This window comes from Symphodus melops, assembly GCF_947650265.1.
Source record: "Symphodus melops genome assembly, chromosome: 2".
NCBI classification, from domain to species: domain Eukaryota; kingdom Metazoa; phylum Chordata; class Actinopteri; order Labriformes; family Labridae; genus Symphodus; species Symphodus melops.
In genome coordinates, this window is record NC_136692.1 from 16,182,597 (window position 1) to 16,205,179 (window position 22,583).

The 22,583-nt window shown below is 38.3% G+C and overlaps 1 protein-coding gene across 2 annotated transcripts in view; it reads right to left on the reverse strand.

Moving 5' to 3' along the window:
* LOC306819734 (protein phosphatase 1 regulatory subunit 29-like) overlaps positions 1–22,583 on the reverse strand; it is a 210,394-nt gene that overhangs the window by 70,029 nt on the left and 117,782 nt on the right. Inside the window, exon 3 of one of the 2 annotated variants that reach the window (XM_079337256.1) lies at positions 21,115–21,190. The gene's annotated coding sequence lies outside the window, so the exon portion shown is untranslated. Of the gene's footprint in view, positions 1–21,114; positions 22,474–22,583 lie in introns of those variants that run through there. The other variant, XM_079337257.1, reaches the window with a different exon arrangement.

Here is a 22,583-nt window from a genome sequence, read left to right on the forward strand (position 1 = left end):
ATTCCATTGCACATAATTGTAAGTGTAAGTGTGGCAATAAAGCTGTGCAATAATTAACATGGGATCATTTGCATGCTTGCTGCTGTGCTGCAGGGTTATGTCTCAGTTGTTGTATTGAGCTGGTTAAAGGAATGGAGAATATCAAAAACAAGATTTACATGTGTTTACAGTAGAGCTGTGTAAAACCTAAATGTGGCATTAAACAACTGTACAGTTAGTATAATGACTTTTCTTGGTCTGGGTGTGTGTTTTTCTTAATTTTTCCAATTTTTAAGATGCACACAGTCATCCAATAATCTTACAGTGAACAGAAGGCATCGCTAAATTTAAGAAGATGTCCATTGTCAGAAAGTAATGCAGCTAATCAGAAGATTATTCATCTGAACCACAGAACAGTATGACCCTGATTATGCCATGATAATGCAATCAGGAAAAGTATAAATGAATAAATAATAATACATGTCATTTATGGGCACCTTTCATGTCACTAAAGGTAACCTTACAGTAAAGTAAAATATTGGTAAGACTTTGCTATTATGAAGGAGACTCAACAGGTTCAAAAGAAGGGAGAAACTTCTGTGATAACTGAGGTACAAGAGAGATCCTATAGTTACCTGCTGCTGCAGACATGTATTTGTGAGCCCATGTCCAAGAACCCGGAGAGATCGAAGTTAGACCAGAACAATACTACAAGAAGCAGAAGCACATATCTGTTGAGTGGCTAAAATGGCGCTTGAACAAAGTCAATTTGTAGCACTGACACATTTCTGACTTTAGCATTACCCTTGTTTGTTTGTTTTTCTGAAAATGAGCTAAAAAACCATCCATCTCGCTGCAGACACCTCCAGACACGCAGCACTGCAGATGAAAAACACAGGTCGATGTGTCAGGACAATTTTGCTCACGTTACCAAACACCCCAACTTGAACAAATAATGGTATGTTTCAATAAACGGCTTCAATAGCAAAGGGCCTTTGTCATAGATATTTAATTTAAAGTGACAGCTTTTCTGTCAGATCGCCCCATCTTCACAAGCCTTACATGAATTAAAACAATTGATACAAAGATGCTGATAATGTGCTGCAATGAAGTGACTAACATGTTGTTTTTTTCTGTTGCTGACACTGATCCTTGTAGAATTGTAGAGGAACATGAGGCTTCATGATCTAACAGTAAAATGGCCTCATTAATTGAGTTTGGTCACCTGCTCTTTTCTTCTCCTCAGTATGAGCTCAAGTCTCCATTTTTCTGCTGCAAATCACCCTCCCAGCTGTTACCAAGTAATGTTAAACAGCATATCTAAGGAGAAATTTTCATATCAAGTGGGGCAGCCATAAAAAATGAACCATGAAGATCTCCAGATTTATCACATAGGTAAACACATTAAAGTTGACAGCCCTTGTTTGTATTCTTACAGCCCACATGGATTTGTTATTCTTCATAAGTCTAGTCCAATGTGTTTTCAAAGTATACTTCCTATATAGCTACAAACTGCTTTTTACCTGTATGCAGTGCTTGTCTATATCAAGCCTGTCACTTAGGACAGCTCACTTTCCCTTTCTTATCTTGCCTTCTATGTGTCAAGTCAATGAGATTGAAAGTCATGAGCTTTTTCACTATGCCATCTCACTTGGCAAGCTCTCTACCCAGCAAAGCTGTCACATACACATCTGAAATGGAGGTTGGTGACTTCATGGTTCATATGATTATTTGGTTGTCTGAACAATAAAACAAAAATGAACTTTAACTATCACTGTCTACATGAGCTCCAAATCCAAACGGTGTAAGCATGCACTATTCATGTCAAAAAGAAACACAACTACTGTATAGTCAACGTATTTGCATAATGTGAGTACGGAGTGAGTAAAAGTGTGGCGATCACGCTAAGATCGTCACATAACATCGCTGTCATAGGCCTTCTAAACCCAAACAGGAACAATACATTTTGGGTGGATCAACTTATTTAGCCTTAAAACAATTCTAATATATTCATGTAAAACAAGTCTAGGCCTAAAACCCAGAATGCTGACGAGGAAACAAAGTGCCAAAGAACAACTGAAACAAAAAGTGATATCTCTTGTCAGTCGCCTCAGTGATACCGCCCTGGGGTCTTTCAGCCTTGATTCATTCTGTTATCTTTTACACTGTGTTTCAAATCCCAAGCCACAACTGATACACTGACCCAAATATTCCTAAGTGGTTTGTTTGGCTTTGTCTTGTGTTGTGTAAACTAAATTGCGTGAAGTTCTTGTTAAACTTAAAAAATGCCCCCATCAAAGTTACATACCCTTGAGGACCAGACATTGTTTTGTTGGAATAGGGAAGCTGCATGTAAGTAGTCTGTATACCGCAGAGGCTGAGATTAATTTCCATTCTCATCATTCATCAGCATTCAGGACAGAACAGAACAACATTGAGCTAAAGCTCGTTGTAACCATCAGCAGAAGGCTGTGGTTGTACTGGGCAGGTCCCAGGTGTGTGAGGGTGGAGGTGCATGAATATAAAACAGTTCCATGAAAGAGAATACTTATAGGCCTACTCTGAAAACCAATTCCTGGTAATAGCTGCTATGTAGCTAGTTTTAAGAAGGCTACAAAGTTAACTGTCGCTATGGACCCAGCTTTAACTGTAGATTTCAACAGACATTTGGTTTAAAAAATGAAATATATCATTTTCAAAGAAAGGAAAAACCTTTCAAATAAAACTTTTTGGTCAAATTATTAATTTCTTCAGTAAGTAGCTGTGTGATAAGCGGGATAATGTAAAGTGAGCAGGTTGTTATCCTACAGAAACCTCTTCAGGGTGAGAAAAGACTCCACTTTGCATCTGGGTCCTGGACACCCTGTTAATGTTGCACTCCACTACAACATAGCCACCATATTATGTTCACTATATTATTATCCCTGACTGTGTATGTAGCACCACTAATGCCACATGTACATTCCTCATTCTAGCCAAAACATAATCTATTTTTGAACTGACTCGTTTCAAAAATACCTTAATTACATATGTATACTTGAGTAAAGTGTAATGATGAACAGAGGTAAAGTCGAACAGTATTCAAATGAGACTTGTTCAGAAAACATACATCAAAATCCTTCTCTCTGTCAGTCGCCCCAGTGAACAACATAATCCCACCTGATTATTAAAAATTGTAGCAGCAGGAATGCTTAAAAAAAAAATCAATCAATCTCCTTTATCTGCTCTATAGTTCATTTTGTGTATGTATGTTGAGAATTTATGACACTTAATTCTATCATAATTAATGCATTAATTGTTTTTTTACATGGCAAAGATGTATCAGTGTAGCATTTTTCTCATGGTAAAATCAGTGTGGAGTTAAAGTGTAGTATACATAAATGTTGCAAGGAATGCTTAAAGCCTAAAAATGGGATTGATTTGCGGTTTCACTGAGTGGTATTACAGGGAACCTGTTTCTAAAATTCACCCTTAATCTCTGGCTAAGAAGTAGTTCATCATCACAATGTTATGCACAGAGTGTGGCCATTTAGCCAATGATATCGAGACACATGGCTGATTGTTCTGTTTATGGTCCTGTCAATTAATCATCTCAGTGATTTGTTCTCTTCTAACTTGCAGTTTCACTCGGAACTTTTAATATATTTAAATCCAATTCATTCAGTTATCATTATGCTTCATATTGGTTATTGATTTTCCTGTAGTTATTGTTAAATCAGTGTGTTACAGTTTTGGATGAACAAAAGAGCCTTCAAAAATCCCAAAACGAAAAATGTATGAAGTTGTCTTTGAAAATTGTATTGAGCTGGTTTGTACCAAGGGCTTAGAGTGAAGACAAAGGTCCTCAATGGAGATAGTATGCAAAACAGCTACTGGGAATATGTATGTCCTTATAGACATCTATGACCATCAGAGTAAGATTAGAAAAGCAAACATGGATTATAGTTAACACAAGGAAATAACAGCACACAGAAGGAGAAAATTACATGCATAGTAGGGGTATCCAATTGACTGTACGAGATGAAGACAGTTATTATGGCGCCATGCAGGGAAAGGATGGAGACAGTGGTAGTGGATTATGTCAAAGAGAGAGCAACGTACTTTTCCATTGATACAGCCAAGGACCACAGAAAAAGCAGATGAAAGTAGAGACATGAAGGCAACATATGTGTTAATTAAAAAATGGTGCAGATTAGGTACATGGGTGTATTCTTCAAAAGATTAGAGGTACCTCTCTATTGTCACATTTGCATGTGAAGGCAACTGCAGTGATGTAAGTAACAATTGATGTGCTGCTACTTGTTGGATGTTCCTAATTAAATAAAGTGGTTATGGACACATAACCGAGATAATTAATGTGCAACATCTGGTTCGGCATTCTAGAAATGCTTGTGAAGAAACAGTTCACAAATGAGTGGATGGATGTGCAACTATTACTTAAACCTGTCTTTTTTTTTTTTCAGTGCATGTTTAGGAACGGCAATAACAAGGTTAAGGAAAAAGATTGTGCTTTCAGTAAAAAAAAAAAAAAAAAAAAAAAAAGGAAGTCACATCAAACTAACATGTTTGTTGCATGAGGCATGATTTCTTAATTACGTCACCGTAGCATTATCATGTGTATCTGATGTAACCAATACAAGTCACTTCAAAACATCTCAACAAAACTATAGAAACATTGGCTTTTTTCACATGCAAATCAAGATGTATTCACCAAAAATCAGAGCCTTTTTTTTGTTTAACCCATCTATGGTACTGCTGACTTAAGCTGTTTTGCATTATACATACCAAACATGGATTCAAAGGCCTGCAAACGAGTAAGCTAGCCGTTGAAGATGCGAGGAGAGAGGGCAGAAAAGAACATAATAAAGTTGTGATGCGATTGTGTGATGCTTGAATACATTTCATTTCTGCTATGAAGGGAAGACACTGACAGAGAGACTGTTAATGTATGATGCACGCAAAGCCCCTTCTGTTCTGTGTAAACATTCACCACAGTTAAACTTTTGAAACTGACTTAAATGCCAATATAGCATATTAATACAGCACAAAGCTTCAGAACATGCCGGAACTCTTTCACATTTCTCCCAGCCAAATGACCTCGAGTTTATTCTAGGCTCTGATCTCATCATTTCACATCGGAAATAAGGAGTCATGCACAACCTTTGTTGCAAGTGACTAGGAAATCGAATCTAACTGTAGGTGTCAGCAAGATAAAAAAACTTCTCTTCAGTAGAAAAAAATGGAAGAAATATGAACTCTGAAAGTGTGTTAAACCCAGTGTTCCTCCTTCATGAAATTCTAACTTATCAATCAACGTCAAGTGTCTAAACATTTGAAATATGTATTTCCCAAAATGTCACATTTCTTCGGTGTAAACTGAAAAAAAAAGTGAGTTAGGAACTTCAAATTTTCAGCAAATAGAAGGAAGGAGCAAGTGACAGGAGAAGGTGTTGTCACAGCTTCAATAAGTAGTTCTGATAGATAAGCTGGCCCATTTTACTCAGCTATATATTTGTTCTCGGTGGGGTGTTCTTTGATAGAAAGACATGAACTTTTTTTTTTTTAATGACAAAGGTGGTTGTGCAATGTCAGTCAATTTGTTTCACACAGCCTCTATCAAATCCTTGACTTTTTTTTCTAACTTCTCTACCTCTGCCAAGCTCACTAAGTTTGTTGAAGTGTTCACTTCTTTCATTTTATTTATTTTTTTATATGCTAATGAGTTTATTGTGTACCTTTCCATCTCCCTGTTATCTGCTTCTGCACATGTTCACAGAAAAAGTGGATGTGAGTTTAAGTAGGCAGAACAGGAAAAGCGTGAGACAATAGGACGAGAAAAAGAAGAAGGGGACAGGGAAAGGTACTGAGATGTAGAATAGTGACAGAATGTGAAAAATGCAAGTGCTGACCTCCGTGAGTCATTTAGTAACTAAATGACAATATTTGTATGAAACATAATGCAACAAAGGGGCAAAGACATGACATCTTGTTACTTTTTGCACCTCTCTCTCTCTCTCTCTCTCTCTCTCCAATGTTTCTTTTTCTCCTACTTTCCATTTCTGTACAAGACAAACGGCATGCTGACTACCTCTCGCCCCACTCATTACTCCCTTTTGAGGAGAGGAAGGTTTAAACGGAATGACCTTTGATAATCCAGGGGATAGTCATGCAGAAGGCCGGTATGGTGGACTGAAAATGTAAGGCATTTGTTTCGGTATAAGAAGGATTTCTATGTTGTCAGTCAAGAAACAGCTAGCCATGGAGAATGAAGGACAATGAAAGGGAAGAAAAAAGACTAAAAGACTCTTGAGGTTTAGCTCCCTTTCAGACTTCAGAAGCATGCTAACACATGAAAAGGGGACTCAACTCACATATGATCACATCACTGACAAGCAAAGACACATAAAGACACACATAAGCATGCCTGCTGTGATAAAAGACCGTGCAGCCCTGCCTTTCACTGCATTTCGTATTTGTTCTCCAACAAATAGATGTAACACATTAGTATTCAGAATTCAATCGTGTGTTGGAAACATACACATTTGCACCATCTTCTTGCATTGGAATCTCCAACGTTGCAATGTATTCCTCAGCGACTTTGCCTGTCTTGCTTGAAATAGTTCTATAACTAGAGTTGAGCAGAGATGTCTCTATCTGTATCAGTGTGTTGTTGTTTTTTTAGCTTTCTTCAACAATTACCATAAAGAATGAGAACAGACGTATAAAATACATGTTAATTCGGGTAATACAGATGTGCTTCAAAGCATTAACACTGATTTATTCTTGGCATATAAATAATTATAATTATGACATTATAACCAGTTTCAACACCAGGCTATCATCTACAGAAGCTCCTCCTAGCCTTTGCCCTCTCCTTCTCAATACCTATGCACATACTCGTTGAACTTGAGTTACATTTAGTATTCACTAGTTTACCTAAATGATAAAAACAAAGTCTAAACTTAAGTATGACTGGGTTTTGTTTAGGTGGAGGAGATTAAGGCATATAAAACAAGGTTCAAAGTTTATAATTTGTGTTTTCAAAGAAATCTACCTTTCAAAGGCTTTTACCACCAAACTATGAATCCTTCCCCGATACGAAACAGTGACAGACCAACTGTGCAACCGGCTGCCTAGAGAGACGAGCCTGTAAGTAACTTATGTTACAGAAACTAAATTAAACAATCCTCGACTTAGGCTTTTTTATAGGATATCAACAAATCCCGCTAAAATGTCATTTTTAAAAAAATGCATTTTGATGTATGTTGTGAAGGTTTGGCTGGAATAAGGCCACAATTTTAGTGAATAATTGCAGGGAGAGGGGCAGAGGACAATGGCTGAGTTGAAGGGTTTTCGACAGTCCATGCTGCATCAATGAATCGTGTTAAACAAAAATGGAATTTTTTAAGGTTCCAGATCATGAGCATATTGGCATATAATTTCAGTATCCATCTCAGTATCTGTGCCCTTTTGAATTCACATTTGGATTCAGGCTCATCTGTAGTGTAAACAGGAATTGAGACCTTGAAAATGTCCTCCTGGTGTTTAAAAGCACGGTTACGCCCATGCTACAAACCTATTTTACATGAAATATACTAGCTGGAGTCCAAAGTGACCCCAAGAAGCCCAAAAAAACATCACAGAATGATGTTGGTTTTATTCTTCTATGAATATTCTTATTTGGCTAATTTACAGTAAATTATATTTATTTGAGAAAAGAGCTTTGAGTTTGAGTCGAACAGCAAACAAAACAAGTGTGATAGACAATGTGGAAATCTGGGTATATTAAAGTGCATACAGGCAGCGTTTTTGATGGGAATCCCCCAGGACCGTTATATGAAAATACATTTTTATAGAGCAGCAGTTAAAACTGAAGCTGAATGCAAAGATATGAAGACAAAAGTCAGACAAACACTGGTTTTAACAGGAATTATTGTGAGCGCTGTCAGAAGGACACCCCTTACGAAGTTTTCCGACTGGCATGGCAAAAGTTGCAAATTTTGAGCCGCTGATATGGTCAAAGTTTGAAAGACCTCAGGGGCCTCCTACGGGTCTGAAGCCCTAAGCAGTTGCCTGCCTTGTCTGTTGATAAGCAGCACCTCCGGATGTGGGAACACTGTAATTACCTTAAGTGTGGATCCTCCAAGTTTACCATAAAGTAAGGAAAGCACATCTAAGATTTTGGAAAGTTAAAATGTTGTTGACTTGTTATGAAACTGTTCACATCTTGAATAGGAAAAATTAGAAACATTGACTTAGGATCTGTTGATCTCTAAAATCTTCTGTATGACATTACAATTATGACCGATGATACTGTACAGGGTATATGCAGGTAAAACATTTATATGCAGTTTTTTTTAGCCTCCATTGGGTATACTGACTTCTTAATCCCCTTTGGTAAAGAACCATAACCATTTTATGAAGGGGGAACTTTCAGAATCTGTTCTATCCCTAGTAACAAAGGTTGTCTTTGTGTGCATGAGTTTCATTTTATTGTCAAACCTTGTAGCGCAAATAAGATAACTAGCCAGCAAATTAGCTTATGGGACTAATGCAATGAACATTCAGTTAATAAGAAAAGGCATCAAATTATCAGCTGCCATCCACAGGGTGACTCAGCAGCACTATCAGCCAGTGTAACATAATGTAACAGTTTAAGGTTAGTGAATTAGCATCCAATCCAATCCAACTTTATTTAATTAAGCACTTTAAAACAACCACAGCTGACCAAAGTGCTGTACAATAAAACAAAAGGTTAAAAAAGGCATAATACACAATACACAATAATTTAAAAGATATAAAAACATGACTCATGGTATGCTGTAAAATAAGTAAAATATATAAAATAAATAAAATCATCATCTTACTCTGTGTCAAAGGCCAGGGAGAAGAGATGGGTTTTAAGACACGATTTAAAAACAGACAGAGAAGAGGCCTGTTTAAGGGGCTGAGGTAGTTCGTTCCATAGTTTAGGAGCCGCAACAGAAAACGCACGGTCCCCTCTGAGCTTCCGTTTAGTTTTGGGCACCCTCAGGAGCAGCTGATCAGCTGACCTGAGGGTGCGGGTCGGTGTGTAAGAGTGTAGAAGCTCAGAGAGGTAGGGCGGAGCAAGTTCATTGAGAGATTTAAAAACAAATAAAATAATTTTAAAATGGATCCTAAAATGCACAGGCAACCAGTGGAGGGAGGCTAAAATGGGGGTAATGTGGTCATATTTATGAGTGCCAGTTAAAAGACGTGCAGCCGCATTTTGTACCATCTGGTGACGGGCGATGGAGGACCCACTAACCCCCATATACAATGCATTACAGTAATCCAGCCGAGTGGTTACAAAGGCGTGGATTACTGTCTCGAAGTGCTGCCTCAGAAGAATTGGCTTTATTTTGGCCAGCTGCCTCAAGTGAAAAAAGCTTGATTTGACAACAGCCTTGATCTGATTGTCAAGCTTAAGCTCAGGGTCCATTTTAACCCCTAGGTTTGTGATGGACTGCTTGGTATACTGGGCCAAGGAACCCAGATCCACAGGAGGGGCCCCAGAGGTACCACCAAAAACCATCACTTCTGTTTTATTATCATTAAAATTTAAAAAATTAAGAGCTATCCAGGCTTTTATGTCCTCAAGACCCTCGAATAATACTCGAAGAGAGTATTCACTGTTCTTTTTAAGTGGAACATAAATCTGACTGTCATCTGCATAACAATGGAAAGAAATGCCATGTTTCCTGAGTATTGAACCAAGTGGGAGCAGATAGAGAGAGAAAAGGAGAGGGCCAAGAACTGAGCCCTGTGGGACTCCACACGAGAGAGGAGCAGAGGAGGAAGAAGAGTCACCAAGGCTGACACAGAAGGTTCGATCAGACAAGTATGACCTGAACCAATCCAGTGATGTGCCCCTGATGCCCACCCAATTCTCCAAACGAGAGATTAGGATCTCGTGATCCACAGTGTCAAAAGCAGCAGTCAAGTCTAAAAGAACAAGGATAACACAGTCACTGGAGTCTGTAGCTAAAAAGACATCATTAACAACTTTGATAAGAACTGATTCGGTGCTGTGCAGAGATTTTAAAACCGGATTGGAAAACCTCTAAAATATTATGCTCCTCCAGAAATGCCATCAATTGAACTACCTTTTCTAGGGTTTTAGAAAGAAAAGGCAGTTTGGAGATCGGCCTAAAGTTAACAAGAACTGCATGATCCAGACCAGGTTTTTTAATCAGAGGTTGTACTACTGCATGTTTGAACAGTTCAGGGACAACACCTGAGGACAGACTGCTATTAATGACTGCAGTAACAGATGGTCCTACAGTGGGGAAAACTTCTTTAAGGAGCCGAGGAGGAAGAGCATCATTTGGGGAACCTGAGGGTTTCAACTGACCAACAATCTCCTGCAAGGAAGTCAAAGTCACAGGCTCAAACTGGTCAAAGACAGCAGAGCAAGGGACGGAGATTGAAGGGTCATAAGCAGGGACTGAGATTTGAGCCCTAGTACAAGCGACCTTATCAATGAAAAAGTGAAGAAAGTTGTCACAGACAGCAGGAGAGGCTTCCATGCAAACAGTCTGTGGGGCATTAAGAATCCTGTCAATAGTGCTAAACAAAACACGAGGCTTGTGACAGTTTGACAGAATAATATCTGAGAAATGTTTTCTTTTTACATCTTTTACAGTTTTCTGATAGCGACACATGCAGTCTTTTAATATTTGAAAAGACACCTGCAGTTTGTCTTTTTTCCATTTGCATGTGGCAGAGTAGAACAGTGTTAGCTTGCTAACGTACTACTACAAAAGTTAAGTGCCAAAATGTCATACTACTTCTGTATTGGCTTTTATGGCATTATCCACATTTGTATGGTGACAAGAAGTCGCTTTATAAGAAAATATAAACTACCAAAAATTGTCACACTTAAAGTACGAAACTCAAATGTATTCTCACAAAGTTACCAAAACATGTAAAAGTGCATATGTATGTATTGCTGCAGCATTCCTGGTTCACTCTGTGATGAATGTTGTTCAAGTGCTCTGGCATCGTTTAAACATCAGTCCCTCATTAACCTCGAGGTTCCAGCTCCCTATTAAGATGGAGGCCATCCGTTCAGCCCAGCTGAACAGACACACAGGCCTAAACACCTATACATACACACACTCCAGCATCAAATTAACAAGCAAACTTGGAAGTACTGTGATGCACACCAACACACAAACTCACACACCCACATATGGGGAACCCAAAAGTCCCACAAAACACACAGAATGTACATTTCATTAACCACTTCAGGAATACACAGAATACACTCTCTCAACAGTTGCACACACACACACACACACACACACACACACACACACACACACACATACACAGTGACTTAATGTATCCTGCAGTTCAATAAGAGCACACTTAGAAGGTATCATTTGTCGACAGGGGAAACACACACAGTGTATCCAGTGATACAACTGGGAGCTCTGTAATACACATCTCTATCACTGTATTGGTCCTGCAAACTCAAACACACACACACACACACACACACACACACACAAACACACACACACACACACACACAAACACAAACACACACATTCATGTCCAAGGAACAACTGTAGCAGGGCCTATGGGAGCTCTGTTTGTTACATCTCTATTACCTCTCAGAGGTATAAAGCCTTTCTGCTAACACCACGCTGTCTAATCCGGTTAGGTGTGTCACGGCTGAGGTGTCTTTGTAAGAAAATAGCGAGTTTATGCGGACACATAAAAGCCAGACTTAAACAAGGATTAGGCACTTTTAACTATTTACAGGATTACAGGCGGTATTGAACGCAGCCCTCCCGGAGAGTATAAAAGCCACTGGCAGTTTGGTTTCAGCACTGTTTGTAATGAATGCTAAGCTATAGCTTGGAGCGTGTCATTACAACTCTATTGAAAATCTGTAAGCATTTGGCTTGATAGAAAATTATACTGTGGTAATGGAGTGTTGTCCGACTTAGGAAGTAAAGCCCCGCAGAGAGAACATGCAGCTATCAGAAGATCATCTTTAGAAACATGACACTTTCTGTATCAGTTGTTCATTCTTGACTGATCTTGGTTGTTTGTCAACTCTTGACATGTGTGTATCTGTAGCTAATGAATTAAAGGCTGCACTTACAACAAAGTTTATTGTGAAGAAAGGGACTCTGATGAGGTATAAAAATCCATTATCTAATATGTCTACACGTTTTGACTCAACTGAGTCGTCGTCAGGACATCATGTAAAGACTATTTTGTTATCAGGACGGTCATTTATTCATGAGCTATTTGACCTCTGTCCCCTGTTTTAAAGAGCACCTGAGTACTCAAAATGTTTTGATTTATAAGCACTCGCTGTAACCTTCTACATTATATCCGTGTTTTTCTGTACATGTTTCTGTTTATCCTGAATCAAGCACCAATATGTTTTGAAGGAGAAACAAGAGACCTTCCATCTGCCATAATTATCCTTGCAATAAAGGCCTTGCATCGGGTCCTTCAGCCTATATGACTCAATCAGTCTTTTGTTCCAACCATCCAGTACATTCCTACCTCTGTTTCCATATATGGTGCCCCGACACATGGTTGGAAACATGCATTTGTATACCTTGAGCGTCATACACAGAGCATACCTAGTCATCTTGTAAGTTTGGTGTGGTTTTAAACACCTTAAAGAAGTTTATGATCATGTTTGGGGTCAACTGGAAGCTCATAGCTCCAGTTGTCTGGGAGAAAGCCCTGTCTATATACTACAACAGGTCCTTAAAAGTTATCATCTACTACTCCTTGTCTTGCTTATTATTTATTCAAATGCTTCTTAGTTAATTTAAGGGGTAATGAATGTTCTCATTTTATTGGAATACTTTTTTCCTTCCATTTTATAACAATTAATGATTCATGTTAAGCCTCTTTAATGGTCTTTTATTTTAATATATTAAGTAGAAAGATCTTACTTTTGACTAAGGTCAAACTTTTCATTTTATTTTGGATTCTATATTTCAATGTACTTTGTAGTTTGACTATTCTGCCTTTTTCTGCCTTTAGCATATACATATCGGCCATTGTAAGTTGTTCACCAATGCATTTTTGTTGTTTGAAGTCCATTTCCACCTTCCTACTGATGTTTAAAATCCCAAGTCACTGTCAGTGATGACATCCTTTAATGCCTGACCGATCCCTTGATATGCAAGTACTGAAGCTCCCTGATCCTGCATCACTGTATCTATTGTATGTTATCTAAATATAGCTTTAGGGAACAGAACGTTCTCCAGGGAGAGAGAAACAGCAGTGTCCTTTCCTTTATACTGTTTTCAATAATAAAGTTGTCATTAGTAAATTAGCAGTGAGGTAGATTGATATTATAATAGGCTAATCAATATTACTGCATTCCCCTCTGGTTACTAATGCATAGGTTGCAGAACCTGCCAAGTTGCCTTCTCTCTCTCTCTCCTTGCTTTTTATTAAGCTATTTCTCATTTTGCTGACTACATCACTGTGGTATCTCTCCTTCAATGCCCCCACTCTGTTGCTGCCACCCTTAAGTCGCCAAATCCCTTGAGTTTCGACTTTAGTATGTTGACTTTTATAAAACTGATAAAACAAGCTTGCAGAAGATAAAAACTCCTTTGGGCTTACTGAAACATATCATCTTTTACAGAAGAAGCTCTGAATGGCAATATCAAAATCAGATCAAAACACTTTGTAAGGACAAAAAAAAATGTTTTAAATGATGAATGGGTGAAATAAAAGCTGAAGTCGAACATATAGTACATTAGCCCAGCACTGCACAAATGTACCTTAAAAAACACATCCTTACACTTATGTTTAACGGATTGGCTGGGTGTTTATTGGTGTGTTTTTATTGCATAGACTGTAAGTGGAAATACAACCTCCTCCCCCAAATACTGCATGACATTGTTATTATTACCACATTTATGCATGTGATTTTAAGACTGATGAACTCATTGTTTCTGTGTTGAGGTGCTTCAAAAGTTTTTACAAAATGTAGGTAAATGATGAAAGGGATGGTCAAATGTAACATCCATCCTACTGCAGACAAGACTCATTCACTGCGATAAGTCTTGAAATTGAACAAATAAATATCTGCATCTTTTTTTATCTGGTTTTGGTTCAATCTCCAGACACGTTTGTTCCAAATGGAAGTTGTACTTTGTTCAAACTTTTCAAAGCTTTACTTTTGCAAAACAATTATTTTTCTACATTGTTTTGCCAATTTTAAGTGCTGTACCCCATTCCCAGATTATAAACTGAACGGCTTATCTCATTGAAATGTAAACATTTGAACTACAAATGCAACCATCCAAACAGAACTGCAATTTATGACATTTCATCACGTTTAATACCATGCACACTGCATTTCTGAACTGCACAAAGTAACATAAGCTGACATGTGACATTTTGTTGATGCATGCAGTCAGAAGAAGCTGCTATAATTTATAAAAATAGTCTATGAGTTCACGACATAAATGAGCTATAGAAATGCCACAGAGGCTCTTATAGAGAACAGAGGGTGGGCAAGTCCCCTACAGATCAACAACTCATCGAGAAGAGATAACATAATAACAAAAGCTCACTGTGTCAACACAATCTCTGCAGCAGTGTATGGTGAATTGTATGCCCCATTTACATCAAAATGGAATACATATCAGGAGGACATGCAACCATATTGTGTTTATGCAAGGGAGGAGATTTGGAGCCTCAGAGGAAGGAGAAGAGGATAGGAAGGAACTCTAAGGATCCCCCATAGAGACATATTTCACAGCGGTGGTTTACTTGCAATGTTTTGTTAACAGCAGCAGTCACATGTTGGCACATCACATAGACAACATCCCACACAACAGAAACAGACACACACAAACTCATGTGCTCAAAGACAAACACACAGAGGCCATTTTCCACCAATCGACTAAATGTCTGCTCATGCATGGTGACATACACTACTGTCTTATCTGCTCTGCTATCACTTCCCACTCACTCACTTACATGCACACGCACACATGTTTTCTACTGCAACTGTTTGGAGTTATATTGGCCTAAATCTGAAGGAGAATCAATTGTAATTCACAATAATGGTAATATAATAGTAATCATTTTGACCACTAGTCTACTGCAGGCTGTCATATATGTTCACATTTAGACTAAAGCAAAAATGGACTTGAGCTACTCAAAGCACTTTTACACCTCAGGCACACTGATTGCAGGGCTGCTACATAAAGTGACCATTAGTAATACCTACAGTTATTCCCTCCATACATCCAATAAAACTGTAATCAATTATAAGATTGATGGCATGCCGATTTTTGACATACCTTACCCATTGTTTTGGTAAGGTAAGAAATATACATTTTACTTTTGACATGTTGTGTCTTAATAGCAATTATCTGGATATAGTAGAAAGTTCATTCTACACAGGAGCACTATATTTTCATATCTTCAAGCAGCAGCAGCAGTGCTTTTCTTGTTGAGGCAGTGCATGAAAAATCCAATCCAAGTATTCCTGCACAACATGGGCCTTAAATACTCTATTATTCTCCCAGTGGTCGGTGAAAACAATCGTTAATGTGCTGATTTTACTGCATTTTCAACCAACCCCCTGTTACAAAAGGAGCGGGGTCACATTATGCAACTTTGCAACACTTTCAAGCTGCTTTTGACTTCACACCCTCTCCTCAATCCCCCTCGCTCTGCCTCTTTCTCATCCCATTATCCCCTCAGCCTTGCTCTCTGTGTCCCTCATGTTTGCTCCCTTCCTCTGTTTCCTTGGCTCAAGCTCAGTGTTTCTCTCCTCCTCTTCCTCTCTCCATTCCTCCTCCTCTGCTGTTTCCTCATGCTTCATGGTGGCCACAGATCTGTCAAGGCTTTGCTCTTCCTTGATTTCTCTCAACCGTGTCTCCCCTTCTTTTGGTTGCACTTCCTTTATCTCTCTTCCCTCCTATCTCCATCTCCCCTTGGATTCAAACGTTACACACTATGGACTGTACTGTATAAATTTTCTCCAACAATGAGGGGGAGGATGGAACAAACCATCCATCCCCTCTTGCTATGTACTCCCAGGCCTTTTTTTCCCTCTTTTTCCCATCTCCAGCTGCCACGTTACACCTCAGTGTTTTCACCAGCAATTTGTAAGAGCAGAACTAGCAAACCAAACATGTAGAAGTGCAAAAAAAGGGAGGGGATTTTCTTTTAATTAAAAATCAAAACAGTGTATAGAGTTGAAAATCAGGTGTAGAGAGAAAGTGGGGCACCCTGCATTGAGGACTAAAGTGTCCGCACATGGGGCGTGCAAGCTAACCACTCGGCTCCCAAAGCCCCAACTGCAAAGTCACTGTCCTTTAGTCTCTGGTGGATTTGAATATTTTCCCAGAATGTCCCATAAAATATCAGGCAAATTGCCATCTGATTCTGTAAAGTTTCTAATCCCTTTAAAAAGGGAGCTAAAGAAAGATTTTTTTAAAAAGATATAGATCAGCATTAAACAGTCAACATATTTTCATTTTGTAAGAAAATGGTGCAAGAGTTGAAATGATGTATGTTGCCCTTGTGTATTTCTCTCTAATGGGCTGTTACCAAATGAAAGCCACTGTAGATGATGTCAGATTTTTTTTTTTTTTGTAGCTTTTTACAGTCTTGAAGAAAAACATTCAGTAATTGGAAGAAAAACACTTCATGCCTCCATGTTTAAACTGTCCAAAAAACATATTGTCAAAAAAAGTTGTTTCTTACTACGGTCTTTTTTATTGGGCAGTATATAATTGATTAAACAAAAGAAAGGCTGTATTGTTAAAATGCGCTTTCACAGCCACTTTATTTGCCTATAACTCTTTGTGAAAATTAGTTTTGGTATGAAATTATTTTCTGTTTTCTATAGTTTGCTGATACTACTGATTCACAGTCTCAACTCTGCATTTTACAAATGTTATTCACATGGCCCAGGGAATTATCCAGCTCAGTTGAAAGTGTTTGTTAAATTGGATTAAATACAATTTGATTCGACTCTACAACATTTCTTATTAGTTTTATTTGAATCACAGCGGTTTCTTTTTACATTGTACTATACTTGGCCCTGTTTTCAAAGTTTACCTCCACCAACCTCCTCTCCTGTCCTTCCGCAAAAGCTGCTTTTTATCATGTGCCAGGTCTGTCAGCTTTTGTCTGCCACTTACTTCACCTTTTCTCATCTCTCTCAATCCCCTTTTCCATTTCCCTGAACATTTGGAAAGTGTCATGCCCGATCACATCTCCTCACATCCTATTCTGAAAGCTACACATCAGATTCTTGGCCAGTCATCTTTTTCTGTCTTTTTCTTTTTCTTCTCTTCGACCATTCATTCCCCCCCCCCCCCCCCCCCCTCTCTCTCTGAGGAAGCTGTGCTGCACTGATCAAACACTGACAGAAATTGATTTGGATGTCACCTTGGCACTTCCTTGAAGAATGCTCATGAGAGTAGTGACCATTTCATTATTTCCGACAACTTTCCCCCAAACCACTTAGTTCCTGCTACATTATCTTTTCAGTCCTGTTGGTCCCCTTGTGAAAACATGACTCAACTTTCTAACAAATTTGATTACAATTCTGAAGTTATGCTCATAAGTTGCTCACCCTATGCTGTCACATCCTAAACATTAACACACATTTTCTACAATATGGTTACTCCTTGGTCTTTCAAAAATTCCATCAACCTTTTTTTTATAAGCACATTAAGATCGTCTGCTTTAATCAGAAATTGTAAGCTATGTATTTTTTTCTTTTAACTACAAAAGATAAAAGTCAATTTTCAGTGCTTTTTCCAGAAAGGTGATGAATGTCCACACTAAAGGTTACTTTATACTCCTTTTCAACCAGTTTAAATAAGTCTCAGAGCTCCCCAAAATATGTGGAAGTTTCTTGCCAAAAATCCACCCTGACCCTGTATTTTAGCATGCCTACAGTATAAAACTGCTCTATTTCAGCCCCTGCTCATAACAGACTGTTTCTGTGTCGGCAACTTTAAATCCAAATAAGCTGTGTTTGACAACGCCACACCAAGCGCTCTTGGGTGGCCTGGTCTTTCTGGAACCATGCCCAGTTGTTAACAGGAGACTCGGGGGACAGAACAAACACTCACCTGTGGGAGGTGTCACTGTCATGATTTGTTCTTTTTTGTATTTTGTCTATTTCTAAGTTTAGGTTGCCTTGTTATTTATCCCTGTGTTTCTTGTTTCTCTCCTGTGTTTTTGTGTTTATGTTTCATGGTTTAGTCTTTAGTGTTTTCTGTTGTATTTGGTAATTTCTTGTCCCAGTGTTTCTTTGCGTCTTCAATATTTCATGATTTGTTTTTGTAGTTGTCCTCAGTGTTTCAGGTATTGTATTCTGTTCTGCCTGTGGTTCCCTCCTCATTGTCGTCACCTGTCATTAGTCTCACCTGTGTTTGATTACCCCTGTGTCTATTTAGTCTCAGTGTTCCTTCCCTCCTATCTTTAGAGCACTGTCATATGTCAGTCCATGTTGCTTGTCAATCTTCCTCATGGCTCCTTGTGAATTTTACCCTTTGTGGGTTTTTCTTTTTTTTTTTTGTCAGTGTGGACGGGGTTTTTTAGCCTTTATGTTTTAAAATAAATAGTTTTTGTTTTTCTTTAATTGCGGAACATTTTTACATTTGAATTCTCTTAGTACTTCTAAAAGTAATGATTCAGTCTTAGTATGATTGAATAAGATTCCAGATAAAAAGCATCCTAGCAACAAACTACTAAAATTTACATGAAATATGATTTTGGAATAAGTGTCATCAAACCCATTTATTTGGACAAATGGGGCCTTTCTTTTCTGTATTTCTGTGTTGTTCAGTTTATTTTCTCACACCTCCATACACATTCACACAATTCAACCACTCTTCCTGCTCTCCATTCTTCACTCCCAACTTGAAATGGTCTCTATCACTCCATTTCCTCATCTATGAATCTACCTTTTCCCCATTTTCCTCCTACTCTTTTTTTTTTCTCAGCCGCTGTGATTAAGACTTCTCTCACTACTTCATTAGCCAAGGACTCCTGCTGAATACATTTACACTTCAAAAGTGATGATGGGGAGAGGGTGAGCGACATAAACTAAGGAAGAGAAAAGTACAGAAAAGAGTGTGTGCGACTTTAATAAACAGCATGAGACAGTCAAGGGGAGTTATGGAAGAGATTGAGCAATGGTCTAAAGAAGATCAAAAAGAGAGGGAAAAAATGACGGAAGGTATGGAAAGCATGGGCGCAATGGAGGAGATTTGACAAAAGTTGGAAGAAGAACAGCTGCAAATTGACTGAAGAACAGAATGGTGGAATGAGAAACAAACTGGCAAAACAGAGAGAAACCCATGAAAATGAACAGGAAGAACAACCCTTTGAAATTGAACCCTCTCGATTGTTCGCTCAAATGGCTGATGACACTGCTCTTCGCACATGTCAGGATTTTGTCTTCCACGACATCATGTTGTTCTTCCATGATGACTAAAAATGTGCAGTCAAGAGGTTAATTGTTACAGTATTCACTTTGGCTTATTCCGAATTAACCATAAACCCAGACCATACTTTACAAAACCTGCACATCACCTATTTGGGAGATTTGATGCTTCCAGTTTACATCCAGAAATTCTTTAACAGAACACACCAACATTCCTTTACATCTGTAGAAGCTCAGTATCAGCACAGTCAGACTATTGCTGATACTGGCTTCAGGATGACGAAAGGCCTCAAAATGATTTTGGTATACATCAATTCAATGTTTACACTGAGAACCAAACAATGCAATACATCCTAAACTAAATCATTTAGTAAGACTTTCTACAAAAGAGTGAAGTCAAACTCTTTATTTTAGGAAAACCTTAAATAACACTGCGACAGGGAAATTGAGATGTTTTCAATAAGAAATGCGTGACAGACAGCTTTTAAACATAATTCTGAGTTTGATCATATCATTTATGACATCATATCAATTTCTGATACAAAGTTAACTTTTTACTTCAATAAAAAGTTTGTGAGAATATTGCACAGCTCTGTAAGCGATTGCAGTTTGTTGTAAATAATGTGTAATGATGGTATTTGGTTTTGGTACATGGCAATCTGTTTTAAAGAGGCCTTCATTAATTTTAAACTAAACGCCTTTGATGCTCTGTTGAGTCACCAAATTTACTTTGCATGATTATACATCTCACTACTCTAATCTCACTTTAACCCCTGGATATTAGCAAGATTGCTACTCCCCCTCAGCAAACAGCAAACACTATGTCTGCAGGGGTTTGATAGGTGTGTTGAAACAGCAATTACCTTACGAGCTGGTAAAATGGCTCACTTTCCAACATTGTTTTTGTTTTCCACTTTTTGAAGACACAAGAGGAAATTATTGTTTAATCTGAGTTTATTCTTAATCGTTTTCCATATTTGGATTTCATTCAGCATGCCTATTGTAGTGCTGTGTGGCATTGAACCTGAGGCATGTCAGAGCTTCCCCACCATCAGGCACCAGGCCAGCCAACAGGCAAAGATTACATTTCATTGGTAAAGTATTATTACCAAGAATCAAGCAGAAGACACATTGGGTATATTTTTATACACATTTGCTTTGATTCATTTTAAAAAAGGAACACACAAAAAAAGAGCCTGTATGCAAGCAAGTTCATGCTTCTGTTCTGGAAAAGGGGAGACCAACCCCAGCAGCTCAAACACTTAACCAAGGCTTCCAAATGTGATCTTCATTTCAGGATGCTGCCTTTTGATTATTGTTTTGATGTGCTGTTGAAGTTAGACTGCTCGGGGTGTTTAGGGGACATAATGTACGTTGATATTGTATTGTAACTAATGTCTTGTGTCCTGCCTGTCTGTATACTGCTACTGGATGCCTTGAATTTCCCTCGGGATCAATAAAGTATCTATCTATCTATCTATCTATCATAACTGTGCATGAATAAAGTGTGTTTAAATGACCAGGTTCAGACCATTGAGTCTGTGGACTCTTTTCAAACAACTTGCTACCTAGATCTGCATATTTCTGAAATATTCAAATAAAATATTGTTTTAGGCTGAGGTCTACTGACAAAGCTGCACTATTTTACAATTATGGAGTTTAGAAAGTGTTAGATGTGTGTATAAGCTTACCTGTGTGTGCGATTCTCTGAGTGAACAGTATGTGCTAACACCTGGCCTGGCCACCAGCTGAGCAGTTAATGAGTACCTGCAGGAAAAAGGGAAAATAATAGTTGGTGAGAGGGAGTTAGAATTGATTACAGGTAGAATAGGAAAGACGGCTTGAGTTTGGATATACAACTGGGACACTGGCTGCAAAAGAGTGGCGTGCATATTCATCACAAAACTAAGGACTTAAAAGTAGAATCATTTCAGACTTTATGTTTTCAAACAGAACAATGATAAACAATGTCTGCTTGCTTCATAGATTGGAAAGGAGGAAGACAGCAGACATTCGGAGGCAAGATGGATGGTTGCATGTCAGCCTTTCACTGTCTATCGGGGTTATCTGATGAGGCAGCTGAGAGGAATGGGTTTAAGACAACAAGCTCTAAAACTCCCATCAGTCATCATAACTTCCTGTTTATAAAATAACCCAATCACTGGAATTAAATTAGCACCTTGAAAGATTTACATACAAATATATATTTGGCCAGTAATCATTAATTGATGAATTAGTGTTGACTTCAATACCCAGTTCCGGAAAATGATCAAAACACCCACAATTAGCCTTATGGAAGCACAACACATAATGTATATGTTTTTTTGTTTTTTTTTACGCAACAGCAGCAGTTTATTTGGACAAACAAAGACATGGAAGTAGTTAAATTTGGCTTCTTTATTACTGTACTTTGGGCTTGTGCCCAGCAGTCCCTAGGTTTCATACCCGCTAGAAAACATTAAGGCAGAAAAGAAAACAATCTGTTTATCCTTTTTTCTCAATTCCAGCGGAGCTCCTCGTAAGCAAATGATAGAAAGGTGGGATTGCACTTGGCAGCTCTGTGTGTTGCACAAAGTCAGCTTGCAGGTAATCATGTGGATTCAAGACTTCAGACTCCCTGTGCAGACTACTTATTATGGATCCATGATCAATCGGAAAACATTTGAATTGTTGTTCAATTTCCTATTCCAATCATTTCTTTATCTGGGCTGATGAGGACAATGTCTAAAACATTTGGACTCTGTTCAAGTTTCTTATCAAATAAAGCACAGTGATAGTTTTCTGGATAAAAGGAAATGAACGCTGACATCAGATAGTGAACAATTCTTCATGCTCACAGAGCCTGAAACAGCAAAGTCAACAGAGGGTAATCTTAAATCTGAGCTACTGCTGATTTTTATCTTTCCCCTCTTGTGTTGTTAACTGAAATTAAACATCCTGAGGAAGTCACTCACATTTTGTTTGGCTTGCAAGAAATGGAATAAGTATTACGTCGACTGTCGGCTGTTAAACTTTAAACTGGCATATCAACCATTGCTGGTGTGGTTAGAAATCTTAACACAAACGCAAATGTTAGAGCAAACTAAAAAGAAGCAAGAATCAAACGAGAACTCGCTTTCTATGGTTTTAAACAACCGCATGATCAAACCTTTACTATTGG